Source organism: Micropterus salmoides, unplaced genomic scaffold, assembly GCF_014851395.1.
Source record: "Micropterus salmoides isolate LMB-PRFRI ecotype aquatic unplaced genomic scaffold, ASM1485139v1 Ms_hic_scaffold_703, whole genome shotgun sequence".
Lineage (NCBI taxonomy): Eukaryota > Metazoa > Chordata > Actinopteri > Centrarchiformes > Centrarchidae > Micropterus > Micropterus salmoides.
This window is the reverse complement of record NW_024044464.1, coordinates 9,268-26,249: the sequence shown is the minus strand read 5'-3', so window position 1 is coordinate 26,249 and position 16,982 is coordinate 9,268. Positions and strand designations below refer to the sequence as shown.

Sequence of the window (16,982 nt, the reverse complement as noted above, 5' to 3'; positions counted from 1 at the left end):
GCCAGAAAATATTAAAATTATCCACATTACACACGATGAGCCCTGCAGGTGGCATTAGGTCCTGGAGTTTTTTTAAAATGTCAGCCGTGGTGGCACCGGGGAAGCAGTGAGAGGTAGCGTAAAGAAACGGATGTTTCTGGTTATGGAGTCACCAATTATTAGTGTGGTTGGGGAGAAAAGGGGACGAGGAGATGCCGGTTGTGGGGTTCCAGAGCAGGACTGAGCAGAATCTGCTTCAACACTGCGTGCGGACTGAGGATGGAGTGTGTGAGCTGCCGAGTGTTGTGTTGGAGTAGCAGTAACATACCTGAGAGAAGGGCTACCCGACGGTGCAGGGAAGAGACGGCCTCCGGAGCGTCTGAGCACAGTCTCCTTTAGGATCCTGCGTCGTGAAGCGGAGGTTTTTGACCGGGATGACCGGGCGAAAGAGATCCGTATCAGGGAGACTCGAAGCCGCAGGTGCATCCGCTGGATGGACCGGAGTGTCGTTAGACAAGGCTGCATAGCGGTTGGAGAGGCCAAAGGACGGAGGAGAGGCAGCCCCATCCGAGCCTCTCTTGCAGCCACGGATCTGCAACCACTTCAGCCCAGGTTGACTGATGCTTCGGAGTCGAGCAGGAGGAAAGCACAAGTATTAATACGTACCATCTGTACTCAGCGTTACTGAGTACTATTAATACACACAATCTGTACTCAGCGTTACGGAGTACTATTAATACACACAATCTGTACTCAGCGTTACTGAGGAAAAGTATTAATACACACCATCTGTACTCAGCGTTATTGAGTAGTATTAATATACACCATCTGTACTCAGCGTTACTCAGCACAAGTATTACTACACCATCTGTACTCAGTGTTACTGAGTAGTATTAATACACACCTAAGTACTCAGCGTTACTGAGTAGTATTAATACACACATTCTGTAATCAGCGTTACTAAGGAAAAGTATTAATACACACCATCTGTACTCTGCGTTACTAAGGACAAGTATTAATATGCACAATTTTTAATCGGCGTTACTACGGAAAATTATTAATACACACCATCTGTACTCAGCGTTGTGTGTGGACCGCACCACATGCTGTATGTGCGCAGCTAACATTTCTGAGCCCTGTTTGTTTGGGTCAAGTCCGTATGTCTTAAAAAGAGGCATTCTTTGCCAGAAAATATTAAAATTATCCACATTACACACACGATGAGCCCTGCAGGCGGACTGGAGCCAGTCATGGAGGCCAAGGATTCTACTGAAGCGGCCGGCACCGCGACCAACTGTGGGAATGGGACCAGAGATAAAAACAGACTTTCCACACTGCTTTAAAAAGTTAAAACGACGGTTAAAATCTGATTTTGTCAGTTCAGACTGCTGAAGAGCTGTGTCATTTGTTCCGACATGGACTATCACTCTTGTGATGGAGGACGGGAGCGATGGCATTAGGTCCTGGAGTTTTTTTTAAATGTCAGCCGTGGTGGCACCGGGGAAGCAGTGAGAGGTAGCGTTAAAGAAACGGATGTTTCTGGTTATGGAGTCACCAATTATTAGTGTGGTTGGGAGAAAAGGGGACGAGGAGATGCCGGTTGTGGGGTTCCAGAGCAGGACTGAGCAGAATCTGCTTCAACACTGCGTGCGGACTGAGGATGGAGTGTGTGAGCTGCCGAGTGTTGTGTTGGAGTAGCAGTAACATACCTGAGAGAAGGGCTACCCGACGGTGCAGGGTAGAGACGGCCTCCGGAGCGTCTGAGCACAGCCTCCTTTAGGATCCTGCGTCGTGAAGCGGAGGTTTTTGACCGGGATGACCGGGCGAAAGAGATCCGTATCAGGGAGACTCGAAGCCGCAGGTGCATCCGCTGGATGGACCGGAGTGTCGTTAGACAAGGCTGCATAGCGGTTGGAGAGGCCAAAGGACGGAGGAGAGGCAGCCCCATCAGAGCCTCTCTTGCAGCCACGGATCTGCAACCACTTCAGCCCAGGTTGACTGATGCTTCGGAGTCGAGCAGGAGGAAAGCACAAGTATTAATACGTACCATCTGTACTCAGCGTTACTGAGAACAAGTATTAATACACACCATCTGTACTCAGCGTTACTGAGGACAAGTTTTCATACGCACCATCTGTATTCGGCGTTACAGCCACGGATCACCACTTCAGCCCAGGTTGACTGATGCTTCGGAGTCGAGCAGGAGGAAAGCACAAGTATTAATACGTACCATCTGTACTCAGCGTTACTGAGAACAAGTATTAATACACACCATCTGTACTCAGCGTTACTAAGGACAAGTTTTCATACGCACCATCTGTATTCGGCGTTACAGCCACAGATCACCACTTCAGCCCAGGTTGACTGATGCTTCAGAGTCGAGCAGGAGGAAAGCCTCGGAGGGCTAGAGGGGTCCCATAACACGGTGTCCTGGACGTTAGCGGTTGCGCTAAGAGAAACAATCTGTTTGGCTTGTACTGAAGCCACATCCATAAAGCCAGTCAGCAGGGAATCTTTTTCTTTGAGTTCCTCTGAAAGTTGTCGGATGTCTTCCATAAGGTCAGCAATCTTCTTCTTCGCTTTCTTAAGGAACAGAGTTATCTCGGCTAGCAAAGTCACCGGAGCTTTGTTGTGATCAGGAGCGTTGATCACGTTTTTACAGAAATCTAGCCTAAAATCCATGTCGGATGACTAAAATACTTAACCTTACACACCATTTGTACTCACCGTTACTGAGAACAGGTATTAATACATAACATCTGTACTCAGCGTTACTGAGTAGTATTAATACACACCATTTGTACTCAGCGTTACTGATTAGTATTAATACACACCATCTGTACTCAGCGTTACTGAGAACAGGTATTAATACACACCATCTGTACTCAGCGTTACTGAGAACAAGTATTAATATACACCATCTGTATTCAGCGTTACTGAGTAGTATTAATACACACCATTTGTACCCAGAAGTATTAATACACACCATCTGTACTCAGCGTTACGGAGGACAAGTATTACTACACACCATTTGTACTCAGCGTTAGTGAGTAGTATTAATACACACCATCTGTACTCAGCGTTACTGAGAACAAGTATTAATACACACCATCTGTACTCAGCATTACTGAGAAAAGGTATTAATACACACCATCTGTACTCAGCGTTACTGAGAAGTATTAATACACACCATCTGTACTCAGCGTTACTGAGAACAAGTATTAATACACACCATCTGTACTCAGCGTTACTGAGGACAAGTATTAATACGCGCCATCTTTACTCGGCGTAACGAAGGACAAGTATTAATACACACCATCTGTACTCAGCGTTACTGAGGACAAGCATTACTACACACCATCTGTACTCAGCGTTACTGAGTAGTATTAATACACACCATCTGTACTCAGCGTTACTGAGTAGTATTAATACACACCATCTGAACTCAGCGTTACTGAGTAGTATTAATACACACCATCTGTAATCAGCGTTACTGAGGACAAGTATTAATACACACCATCTGTACTCGGCGTTACTAAGGACAATTATTAATATGCACAATGTGAGCTCAGCGTTACTAAAGACAAGAATTAATACGCGCCATCTTTACTCGGCGTAACTAAGGACAAGTATTAATACACACCATCTGTACTCAGCGTTACTGAGGAGAAGTATTAATATGCACCATCTGTACTCAGCGTTACTGAGTACTATTAATAAGCGCCATCTGGACTGGGCGTTACTAAGGACAATTATTAATACGCGCAATTTTTAATCGGCGTTACTAAGGACAATTATTAATGCGCGCCATCTGTACTGGGCCTTACTAAGGACAATTATTAATACGCGCCATCCGTACTGGGCGTTACTAAGGACAATTATTAATGCGCGCCATCTGTACTGGGCGTTACTAAGGACAATTATTAATGCGCGTCATCTGTACTGGGCGTTACTAAGGACAATTATTAATACGCGCCATCTGTACTGGGCTTTACTAAGGAAAATTATTAATACGCGCCATCTGTAATGGGCGTTACTAAGGACAATTATTAATACGCGCCATCTGTACTGGGCGTTACTAAGGACAATTATTAATACGCGCCATCTGTACTGGGCGTTACTAAGAACAAGTATTCATAAGCGCCATCTGTACTCAGCGTTACTGAGAAGTATTAATACGTACCATGTGTGCTCAGCGTTACTGAGTATTATTAATACACACATTCTGTAATCAGCGTTACTGAGGAAAAGTATTAATACACACCATCTGTACTCGGCGTTACTAAGGACAAGTATTAATAAGCGCCATCTTTACTGGGCGTTACTAAGGACAAGTATTAATACGCACCATCTGTACTCGGCGTTACTAAGGACAATTATTAATATGCGCCATTTGTACTCAGCGTTACTAAGGACAAGTATTACTACACACCATCTGTACTCAGCGTTAATGAGGACAAGTATTACTAAACACCATCTGTACTCAGCGTTACTGAGTACTATTTATGCACACCATCTGTATTCGGCGTTACAAAGGAAAATTATTAATATGCACAATGTGTGCTCAGCGTTACTAAAGACAAGTATTAATTAGCTCCATCTGTACTCAGCATTACTGAGGACAAGTATTACTACACACCATCTGTACTCAGCGTTACTGAGGAAAAGTATTAATACACACCATCTGTACTCAGCGTTATTGAGTAGTAATATACACCATCTGTACTCAGCGTTACTCAGCACAAGTATTACTACACACCATCTGTACTCAGCGTTACTGAGTAGTATTAATACACACCATCTGTACTCAGCGTTACTGAGTAGTATTAATACACACATTCTGTACTCTGCGTTACTAAGGACAAGTATTAATATGCACAATGTGTGCTCAGCGTTACTAAAGACAAGTATTAAAAAGCGCCATCTGTACTGGGCGTTACTAAGGACAAGTATTAATACGCGCAATTTTTAATCGGCGTTACTACGGAAAATTATTAATATGCACCATCTGTACTCGTCGTTACTAAGAATAAGTATTAATACACACCATCTGTACTCAGCGTTGTGTGTGGACCGCACCACATGCTGTATGTGCGCAGCTAACATTTCTGAGCCCTGTTTGTTTGGGTCAAGTCCGTATGTCTTAAAAAGAGGCATTCTTTGCCAGAAAATATTAAAATTATCCACATTACACACACGATGAGCCCTGCAGGCGGACTGGAGCCAGTCATGGAGGCCAAGGATTCTACTGAAGCGGCCGGCACCGCGACCAACTGTGGGAATGGGACCAGAGACAAAAACAGACTTTCCACACTGCTTTAAAAAGTTAAAACGACGGTTAAAATCTGATTTTGTCAGTTCAGACTGCTGAAGAGCTGTGTCATTTGTTCCGACATGGACTATCACTCTTGTGATGGAGGACGGGAGCGATGGCATTAGGTCCTGGAGTTTTTTTTAAATGTCAGCCGTGGTGGCACCGGGGAAGCAGTGAGAGGTAGCGTTAAAGAAACGGATGTTTCTGGTTATGGAGTCACCAATTATTAGTGTGGTTGGGGAGAAAAGGGGACGAGGAGATGCCGGTTGTGGGGTTCCAGAGCAGGACTGAGCAGAATCTGCTTCAACACTGCGTGCGGACTGAGGATGGAGTGTGTGAGCTGCCGAGTGTTGTGTTGGAGTAGCAGTAACATACCTGAGAGAAGGGCTACCCGACGGTGCAGGGTAGAGACGGCCTCCGGAGCGTCTGAGCACAGCCTCCTTTAGGATCCTGCGTCGTGAAGCGGAGGTTTTTGACCGGGATGACGGCCGCCGATCAGGCCCAGCGACAGACCGGCGGTCCAGTGCAGGAGATGTAGCCGATGGAGGAGATGCAACAGTGTCGGCAGGCACTGTGCGGCGAAAGAGATCCGTATCAGGGAGACTCGAAGCCGCAGGTGCATCCGCTGGATGGACCGGAGTGTCGTTAGACAAGGCTGCATAGCGGTTGGAGAGGCCGATGGACAGAGGAGAGGCAGCCCCATCCGAGCCTCTCTTGCAGCCACGGATCTGCAACCACTTCAGCCCAGGTTGACTGATGTTTCGGAGTCGAGCAGGAGGAAAGCACAAGTATTAATACGTACCATCTGTACTCAGCGTTACTAAGGACAAGTATTAATACACGCAAACTTTACTTGGTGTTACTGAGGACAAGTATTAATACGCACCATCAGCACTCGGCGTTACTAAAGACAAGTATTAATACACACCATCTGCAGTCAGCGTTTATATCATTATTTTATAGTGTAAAGTTAGGATCACAGTGTTAAAACTCTACAGCTCTGAGTGTATGTGCTCCTTTCTGTATCTAACTGCCCAGGCACGTGTGTGTGTGAGCAAGTTTGTGTGCTTTGGGAGAAAAGGGAGGGAGCATCAAAAATACCTTGCAAAGGAAAATGTAGAAGCAGATTTTGTATTACAAAACATACATCAATATAGTCCATCACAGTAAGAATGTCCTGTTTCTAGCACAGAGCACAAAAAACACCAGTTTATTCCACAAAAGTCAGGTTATGGAAGAAATGGCATGATCAAGCAGAGTGCATGCAGAGGACACAGAGAGGAGGAGCAGGCAGTCAGGGACTTTCCAAGACTCAGGTGCAGTAGGAAAGAGCCAAGAGATGATGTGAATCCAAGAAACAGAGCTATAAAAGGAGGTCCAAAAGGAGGTGAAATTCAGTCGTTACATGTATTAGTACGCACCATCAGCACTCGGCGTTACTGAGGACAAGTATTAGTACGCACCATCAGCACTCGGCGTTACTGACGACAAGTATTAATACGCACCATCAGCACTCGGCGTTACTGACGACAAGTATTAATACGCACCATCTGTACTCAGCGTTACTGAGGACAAGTATTAATACGCACCATCTGTACTCGGCGTTACTAAGGACAAGTATTAATACGCACCATCTGTACTCGGCATTACTAAGGACAAGTATTAATACGCACCATCTGTACTCGGCGTTACTAGGGACAAGTATTAATACGCACCATCTGTACTCGGCGTTACTAAGGACAAGTATTAATACGCACCATCTGTACTCGGCGTTACTAAGGACAAGTATTAATACGCACCATCTTTACTCGGCATTACTGAGGACAAGTATTAATACGCACCATCTTTACTCGGCATTACTAAGGACAAGTATTAATACGCACCATCTGTACTCGGCGTTACTAGGGACAAGTATTAATACGCACCATCTGTACTCGGCGTTACTAGGGACAAGTATAAATACGCACCATCTGTACTCGGCGTTACTAGGGACAAGTATTAATACGCACCATCTGTACTCGGCGTTACTAAGGACAAGTATTAATACGCACCATCTGTACTCGGCGTTACTAAGGACAAGTATTAATACGCACCATCTTTACTCGGCATTACTGAGGACAAGTATTAATACGCACCATCTGTACTCGGCGTTACTGCACCATCTGTACTCGGCGTTACTAGGGACAAGTATTAATACGCACCATCTGTACTCGGCGTTACTAGGGACAAATATTAATACGCACCATCTGTACTCGGCGTTACTAAGGACAAGTATTAATACGCACCATCTGTACTCGGCGTTACTAAGGACAAGTATTAATACGCACCATCTTTACTCGGCATTACTGAGGACAAGTATTAATACGCACCATCTGTACTCGGCGTTACTGAGGAGAAGTATTAATACGCACCATCTGTACTCGGCGTTACTAAGGACAAGTATTAATACGCACCATCTGTACTCGGCGTTACTAAGGACAAGTATTAATACGCACCATCTTTACTCGGCATTACTAAGGACAAGTATTAATACGCACCATCTGTACTCGGCGTTACTGAGGAGAAGTATTAATACGCACCATCTGTACTCGGCGTTACTAAGGACAAGTATTAATACGCACCATCTGTACTCGGCGTTACTAAGGACAAGTATTAATACGCACCATGTTTACTCGGCGTTACTAAGGACAAGTATTAATACGCACCATCTGTACTCGGCGTTACTGAGGAGAAGTATTAATACGCACCATCTGTACTCGGCGTTACTAAGGACAAGTATTAATACGCACCATCTGTACTCGGCGTTACTGAGGACAAGTATTAATACGCACCATCTGTACTCAGCGTTACTGAGGACAAGTATTAATACGCACCATCTTTACTCAGCGTTACTAAGGACAAGTATTAATACACACCATCTGTACTCGGCGTTACTGAGGACAAGTATTAATACACACCATCTGTACTCGGCGTTACTGAGGACAAGTATTAATACGCACCATCTGTACTCGGCGTTACTAAGGACAAGTATTAATACGCACCATCTGTACTCAGCGTTACTGAGGACAAGTATTAATACGCACCATCAGCACTCAGCGTTACTGAGGACAAGTATTAATACGCACCATCTGCAGTCAGCGTTTATATCATTATTTTATAGTGTAAAGTTAGGATCACAGTGTTAAAACTCTACAGCTCTGAGTGTATGTGCTCCTTTCTGTATCTAACTGCCCAGGCACGTGTGTGTGTGAGCAAGTTTGTGTGCTTTGGGAGAAAAGGGAGGGAGCATCAAAAATACCTTGCAAAGGAAAATGTAGAAGCAGATTTTGTATTACAAAACATACATCAATATAGTCCATCACAGTAAGAATGTCCTGTTTCTAGCACAGAGCACAAAAAACACCAGTTTATTCCACAAAAGTCAGGTTATGGAAGAAATGGCATGATCAAGCAGAGTGCATGCAGAGGACACAGAGAGGAGGAGCAGGCAGTCAGGGACTTTCCAAGACTCAGGTGCAGTAGGAAAGAGCCAAGAGATGATGTGAATCCAAGAAACAGAGCTATAAAAGGAGGTCCAAAAGGAGGTGAAATTCAGTCGTTACATGTATTAGTACGCACCATCAGCACTCGGCGTTACTGAGGACAAGTATTAGTACGCACCATCAGCACTCGGCGTTACTGAGGACAAGTATTAGTACGTACCAACTTTACTCAGCGTTACTGAGGGCAAGTATTAATACACACCATCTGTACTCAGCATTCCTGAGGACAAGGATTAATACACACCATCTGTACTCGGCGTTACTAAGGACAAGTATTAATACGCACCATCTGTACTCAGCGCTACTGAGGACAAGTATTAATACGCACCATCAGCACTCGGCGTTACTGAGGACCAGTATTAATACACGCAAATTTTACTCAGCGTTACTGAGGACAAGTATTACTACACACCATCAGCACTCGGCGTTACTGAGGACAAGTATTACTACGCACCATCAGCACTCGGCGTTACTGAGGACAAGTATTAATACGCACCATCAGCACTCGGCGTTACTGAGGACAAGTATTAATACGCACCATCAGCATTCGGCGTTACTGAGGACCAGTATTAATACACGCAAATTTTACTCAGCGTTACTGAGGACAAGTATTACTACGCACCATCAGCACTCGGCGTTACTGAGGACAAGTATTACTACGCACCATCAGCACTCGGCGTTACTGAGGACAAGTATTAATACGCACCATCAGCACTCGGCGTTACTGAGGACAAGTATTAATACGCACCATCAGCATTCGGCGTTACTGAGGACAAGTATTAATACACGCAAATTTTACTCAGCGTTACTGAGGACAAGTATTACTACACCATCAGCACTCGGCGTTACTGAGGACAAGTATTAATACGCACCATCAGCACTCGGCGTTACTGAGGACAAGTATTAATACGCACCATCAGCATTCGGCGTTACTGAGGACAAGTATTAATACACGCAAATTTTACTCAGCATTACTGAGGACAAGTATTACTACACACCATCAGCACTCGGCGTTACTGAGGACAAGTATTACTACACACCATCAGCACTCGGCATTACTGAGGACAAGTATTACTACGCACCATCAGCACTCGGCGTTACTGAGGACAAGTAATACGCACCATCAGCACTCGGCGTTACTGAGGACAAGTATTAATACACGCAAACTTTACTCAGCGTTACTGAGGACAAGTATTAATACGCACCATCAGCACTCGGCGTTACTGAGGACAAGTATTAATACACACCATCTGTACTCAGCGTTACTGAGGACAAGTATTAATACGCACCATCAGCACTCGGCGTTACTGAGGACAAGTATTAATACGCACCATCAGCACTCGGCGTTACTGAGGACAAGTATTAATACACCATCTGTACTCAGCGTTACTGAGGACAAGTATTAATACGCACCATCAGCACTCGGCGTTACTGAGGACCAGTATTAATACACGCAAATTTTACTCAGCGTTACTGAGGACAAGTATTACTACACACCATCAGCACTCGGCGTTACTGAGGACAAGTATTACTACGCACCATCAGCACTCGGCGTTACTGAGGACAAGTATTACTACGCACCATCAGCACTCGGCGTTACTGAGGACAAGTATTACTACGCACCATCAGCACTCGGCGTTACTGAGGACAAGTATTACTACACACCATCAGCACTCGGCGTTACTGAGGACAAGTATTACTACACACCATCAGCACTCGGCGTTACTGAGGACAAGTATTACTACGCACCATCAGCACTCGGCGTTACTGAGGACAAGTATTACTACGCACCATCAGCACTCGGCGTTACTGAGGACAAGTATTACTACGCACCATCAGCACTCGGCGTTACTGAGGACAAGTATTAATACGCACCATCAGCACTCGGCGTTACTGAGGACAAGTATTAATACGCACCATCAGCATTCGGCGTTACTGAGGACAAGTATTAATACACGCAAATTTTACTCCGCGTTACTGAGGACAAGTATTACTACACACCATCAGCACTCGGCGTTACTGAGGACAAGTATTACTACGCACCATCAGCACTCGGCGTTACTGAGGACAAGTATTAATACGCACCATCAGCACTCGGCGTTACTGAGGACAAGTATTAATACACGCAAACTTTACTCAGCGTTACTGAGGACAAGTATTACTACACACCATTTGCAATCAGCATTGCTGAGTAGTATTAATACGCACCATCATCACTCGGCGTTACTGAGGACCGTTGTGAAAAAACGCCTGCGCGGCCGAACACATCACTTTTATGCCAACGTGCCTCCAATTAGGTTAAGACCAAGTCAGCTAACCAACATCTGATCCAGCGTCTTAGTTTAACTCCAGTGTAGCGGGCGGAGTTTGTTCCCCTCAGTTCACTCTAGGCTGAACCCCACTCGTTGTCCAGGCCTCTGGTCTTTATTGAAAGCGCTCTGAGGTAACGGCTGTTATATAAATAAAATGTAACTTTAATGCACCAAAAATATAGATCCAAAAATAAATGTTTCTGCAGCCTTAATAAGATCATCAAGACTCAAATACAGAAAACAACTTTTAATTTGAAATTACAAACAGGCTTCCTGTTCAGGTATTTACAGCTGCAAAAACATAACATCTTTATAAAAAACAACAAACAGTCCTCTTTTTTTCTGCGTCCGTGCAGTCCATTGTTATTAGACTCGCAGAATGCTTTGCGTTCAGACAGGTGTCACGTGGGTAGAGTCCATTTCCTGTTCACCTGCTGATATGGCATCCTTACTGACACGTCGCTGTCCTTCTGTTTCTTCTTCTTCGCACTTTCGACCTGCAGGACATGACAGCTCGTTACTCATTGTACAACTCTGACGATCGATAAAGTTTCTTATCGTTCATTTAATCTGCCAACAACAACGACATCGATACTTAAAGGTCAGCTGTGATTGGCTGACAACCCGGTTCATAGGATCGTGTACCGGGGTGCTCAGAGACCGGCGTGTTGGTCGCTGCATGACGAGGGAACGCTGAACTCAAAGTTAACTCACCTCTGTCGTAGGCTCCGTCCCCTCCTCTTCAGGCTCCGTGGCTGCACCGCCAGGCCCCGCCTCCTCCAGTTTTGCCCTCTTCTCTTTCTTCACGTCCTCTGCAGACGGCGTGCCGGGCGTCACAGCTTCGCCGTCGCTCTCTGCCGCCTCCCGCTTCCTCTGCAGAGCACAAAGGTCAAATACTCGTCAGCCAACACAAAGTCAGAAAAAAACGCCATCAGAAAAGGTGGTCGCTGTGACAAAGTGCTCTCACAGCGGCGTTCTGCCCGCCCCCTCATGAAGGTGAGCCCCCTCAGGTGTGGGAGGGCCCACCTCTGACTAGAGCACCAATTTAAACATTAGGTGTAAATTAAACTGTCAGCAGCCCTGAAGGTTCACAGATTCAGCCAATCAGGAGCCTCTGTGGATATTTATGTCAGCTTTATTTTCACATCGAGCCCGTCTGAAGCTCCTGGGGAAGAAACGCTTCTGATTGGTCGTCTGACCAGGTGAGTTTACCTTTGCTGAAGCAATCACTCACATGACTCCTCCGTCACCTTGGAGACCCTTTCAATGAAAAGAAACAAGATTTTAAATTGGTACACACCATCAGCACTCGGCGTTACTGAGGACAAGTATTAATACTCGGCGTTACTGAGGACAAGTATTAATACTCGGCGTTACTGAGGACAAGTATTAATACGCACCATCAGCACTCTGCGTTACTGAGGACAAATATTAATACAAAGCATCTGTACTCAGCGTTATTAAGAAAAATGTATTAGTACACACCATCAGTACTCTGCGTTACTGAGGACAAGTATTAATACAAAGCATCTGTACTCAGCGTTATTAAGAAAAATGTATTCGTACACACCATCAGTACTCTGCGTTACTGAGGACAAGTATTAATACGCACCATCTGCAGTCGGCGTTTATATCATTATTTTATAGTGTAAAGTTAGGATCACAGTGTTAAAACTCTACAGCTCTGAGTGTATGTGCTCCTTTCTGTATCTAACTGCCCAGGCACGTGTGTGTGTGAGCAAGTTCGTGTGCTTTGGGAGAAAAGGGAGGGAGCATCAAAAATACCTTGCAAAGGAAAATGTAGAAGCAGATTTTGTATTACAAAACATACATCAATATAGTCCATCACAGTAAGAATGTCCTGTTTCTAGCACAGAGCACAAAAAACACCAGTTTATTCCACAAAAGTCAGGTTATGGAAGAAATGGCATGATCAAGCAGAGTGCATGCAGAGGACACAGAGAGGAGGAGCAGGCAGTCAGGGACTTTCCAAGACTCAGGTGCAGTAGGAAAGAGCCAAGAGATGATGTGAATCCAAGAAACAGAGCTATAAAAGGCGAAATTCAGTCGTTACATGTATTAGTACGCACCATCAGCACTCGGCGTTACTGAGGACAAGTATTAATACGCACCATCAGCACTCTGCGTTACTGAGGACAAGTATTAATACGCACCATCAGCACTCGGCATTACTGAGGACAAATATTACTACGCACCATCTGTACTCAGCGTTATTAAGAAAAATGTATTAGTACGCACCATCAGCACTCGGCGTTACTGACGACAAGTATTAATACACGCAATCTTTACTCGGCGTTACTAAGGACAAGTATTAATACACGCCATCTGTACTCAGCGTTACTGAGGACCTTTGTGAAAAAACGCCTGCGCGGCCGAACACATCACTTTTATGCCAACGCGCCTCCAATTAGGTTAAGACTAAGTCAGCTAACCAACATCTGATCCAGCATCCTAGTTTAACACCAGTGTAGCGGGCGGAGTTTGTTCCCCTCAGTTCACGCTCTGGATCTGAGGTCAACAGGAAGTGATGCCGACCTTCTCTCCCATGACTCCAGACCGGACTCGCCTCAGTTCCTGCATCTGACCTCCGACCCCAGGACCAGACCCAGGTGAACACACAGAGTCCGGATGCAAAGTTCCCACCTCACAGCTCACCCAGAAGATGCCTGCAACACAGAATCACGTGACCTCTGACATCACCGTGACGTCACTGATGAACCTAATCAATAGTCGTTAGATACGTGACTGCCGATCAGTGATCTTACCCAGCCTCCTCTCGGGGTCGTATTCGATCAGTTTGCTCTCGTAGATCGTTCGGACTCTCAGCTGACGTTTCACGGCGGCGATAAGCAGCAGTCGCTGGAACAGAGCGTCAGTGTCTGCAGGGCCTGCAGAGCTTAGAGGGTTACATGACAGCCAGCCAATCAGAGCAGAACAATCAAGAAAATATCCAATCAGGAAGTGGTCAGACTTACCCGAGCCAGTGCGTGTTCGCTCTGTATCGCATTGTGCAGCCGAACGATTCCCACATACTCTTTACCTGCAACAAACACAGAGTAGTGAGGGGGCTGCTGGGCTTCAGTGTGCTCACATACCACATGGAGACGTTTCTTAGTCTACAGAAACAGGAAGTGGTCACTGTACCGGCACTTTGCTGGGACTTGACCAGTCGCGTGGCTCGATCCAAGCAGACGATCAGAAACCCGGTGACCTTCGGGTCGAGCGTCCCAGTACCCATAGGATCCTCCTGATCCACGCCACAACCTCGTGAGACGACAGGTTCGCCGGTTTGTCCAGGTTGATGAACCCCGTCCTGACAGGAAGCAGAATAAACATCTATTCAAGCATTATTAGCTTAGCATTAGCTGAAGGTTACCAGACAGTGCTGTTTGCATGTTAGCTTAGCATCACTCGGTTACCTGACATAGTCATGGATGTTCCTCTTCAGAGGGTTGCTACCAAGCGGCAGAGGTGTGTAATGAGCTGTCCGGATGTTCAGTTTATCAAAATTCTGCAGGAAACAAAATGAAAGTTATCAGATTTCACTTTCTGTATGAAGACAGGAAAACACATAGCCAGGCTCTTATTTTGGTAGCGCCGTCAGTTTCGTGCTCTGAAACTGATGCGTCCCGTGTTTGATATTTTATCTGCTTGTTGTTCCAAAGTGATAAATTTTCGTATTTTAAACTAATCTGCTATAAGTCTTAGCACCATGTGATCAGTACAGGAAGTCGTCTTGGTGGCACTCGCGTCGAGTCATGCTCTCTGTGCAGTTTCGGTCATCGCCAGGCAGAACGCCGAGACGACGTCGGCACCGCGGTGGAGAGGCCCCCAGAACGGGGGCAGAGGCGGAGACCGCGACAAGATGGCCGCTCAGAGAATGAATAAACTGGTTCATCACTTCACACGCTAAAGACTAAACTTCAGGTTTTGATGTTTGTCCCCTTCAGGGAGCCGTAGTCTCACCTTCAGTAAGTAGTAGTAGTTCATTGCGACGTGTCCAGCGAGGCGGCTCTGGCCTCTGGTTTGATGAAGAAGTCTCCGCTCTGCTGGATCTCCTGTTGCACAAACACACGGCGTCACCTGTGAACAAATGCACCTGAAGCTCAGCCAGGTGAACTCCGACTCACCCCCACTTCCTCCTCGCTGACCGCCTTCGTCTCCTTCACTGATGCTGCAAACACACGAGCAAACACATTCGGTCATCAAACCTGCAGTCAGGTCCAGACCCCCCCCCCACAGAACAAGCAGCTCTGGGTAACTATGACTACATTTCTCACCATTTAATGAAAATCCTGCTTCACCTCATGATGCATTTATACTTCTACAAGTACTTTAACATGCAGTACTTTTACTTTCAGTGTACTTTAACAGTGAGGCCGCCAGGAAGCACGCGGTCCCACATTAACAGACTCGTGACACTTGGACCTCCTGAGAGAGCGGGGGAGGTGCACGAACCGAGACGAACTAACGCACACAGGGTTCAGATTAAGAACTTGGGTAACACGGATCCGGACAAAGTTCGGTAACTTTAAACCGGATATTACATCAAGAACTGCGCGCGACGGAAACTAAAAACCAGTAGTACGAGACGCGGTGCACTAAAGCCGGAACCAGATGCACTAAAACAAGGTCCACTCTAGAACCAGGTAAAGATTTCAGATGTTTGCAGAGAAACGTGGACTCACCTCCTTCTGTGTCCGCCATCTTCAACTGAGCGTCTGTGCGCACAGCGCGGCTTCTTCTTCTTCTTTTTGTAAGATTCCGGCAGTGTAGACGCTTATGAGCGTATTACTGCCCTCCACAGGTCAAAGTTTGAACTAAATTCTTACATACAATCCTGTGTCATGCAAGAATTGAAGGACTGCCTTGAGATCAGTTTATGCTTGTCACTGTGCCCAAACAAAGAGAAAACAGAAAAAGCCTTAACTCCAAGTCCTGACAGTTTATTAAAGAGTACATTTCTTTCTGCCCTATACTTTCTGCATTCCAGGAAAACATGCCCTATTGTCTCAAGACTCCCACATTCACACAAGCCAGAAACATGCTTCCCCACAATGCACAAAGAATAATTTAATCCACAGTGCCCCAACTCAACCTGCACATTTTAACCATGCGGGACAAAATGTTACATAAACATCTCTTCCTAACTTTGGGTTGTATAGAAAAGTAGTGTCTGCCTCTCTGCCAGTTTTTTATTAAGCCCTCTTTAATTTTTTCTGTCAATTCCACTCTCCCTAATAATACATGGACATCTACTTCTCTTCCTAAGCTCTCTTTTGCAATATTATCCACCCGTTCATTCCCCCTCACCCCAACGTGCCCGGGAACCCAGAGTTTTTTTGGAAGCGAAAGTAACCGGTAAAGACTTCAAATAGTAGCCCATGTACCATGTAATTAGAAAGGTGATTTTAGACTAAAACTAAACTAAAACAACGTTTTTTTAGTAAAATTAAGTAGCACTGGGTGTGAAAAAAACACTTCAGTTAAGTGAAATAAAAACAATAACTGATAAAATAATAACTGTTAGGCTGTGAAATGAGGTTTGCAATTAATTTAAGTCCAAATCTTTTATTCTGTCCCAACGGGGAGTTCACCGTGTCACAGCAGCAAGGGAGAAACAAACGAGCAATAGATATCATGAGATATTATCACTGTGTCCAGCAGCAGAATGTGTTATTGAAATGTTTGCCGTGTGTTTCAGGCTGAGTGAGGACATGTGTCGCAGACTTCGGCCTCTCCAATAAGATCTACAGCGGAGATTACTACAGACAGGGCTCGGTCTCCAAGTTGCCGGTGAAGTGGATCGCTCTG

The 16,982-nt window shown here is 45.5% G+C and overlaps 1 long non-coding RNA gene and 1 pseudogene across 1 annotated transcript; one reads left to right on the top strand and one right to left on the bottom strand.

Moving 5' to 3' along the window:
- The first annotated feature begins 6,620 nt into the window (after nucleotides 1–6,620).
- LOC119892818 lies at nucleotides 6,621–13,276 on the top strand. The gene is made up of 2 exons (XR_005442640.1): nucleotides 6,621–6,680; nucleotides 13,204–13,276. It is a non-coding gene; the product is annotated as an uncharacterized LOC119892818 (long non-coding RNA).
- Nucleotides 11,380–15,972, bottom strand: LOC119892817 (annotated as a pseudogene).
- Nucleotides 15,973–16,982: the final 1,010 nt, after the last annotated feature.